Here is a 403-nt window from a genome sequence, read left to right on the forward strand (position 1 = left end):
CTTTCTCTCCCTCTGGGGCTATTGCCATACATAATTCCCAGTTCTCCACCCGCCAGTTCCCCCTAGTCTGTGGGGGATTTCGGGGTGTGGAATCGCTGACGGGAGGAGTTAGCTCGGGCGGGAGCATTGTGGGCTGGGTAAGATCTGGCCAGCCGTTCGGTCCTCAGTTTGGGAAGTACCGCGGGACCAAGGCCCAGGTTTCCGCTAGGGTCTTGTGGGGAACCCTTTGGGCCGCCAGACTGGAGCGGAGAGCACAGCGCGGCCAGCTGCGTGAGCCGGGGAGCCGGCGCGCGAGTTCGGGGGTGCAGGGGCTGCTGGGGCCGCCAGGGTGGGGCGGAGGGCGCTGCGGCCGGGGTCCGTTTGCGCGGGGAGCGCCGGGACCAGGACGGCCGCCAGGGAGCGC

Source organism: Gorilla gorilla, chromosome 10, assembly GCF_029281585.2.
Source record: "Gorilla gorilla gorilla isolate KB3781 chromosome 10, NHGRI_mGorGor1-v2.1_pri, whole genome shotgun sequence".
NCBI lineage: Eukaryota > Metazoa > Chordata > Mammalia > Primates > Hominidae > Gorilla > Gorilla gorilla.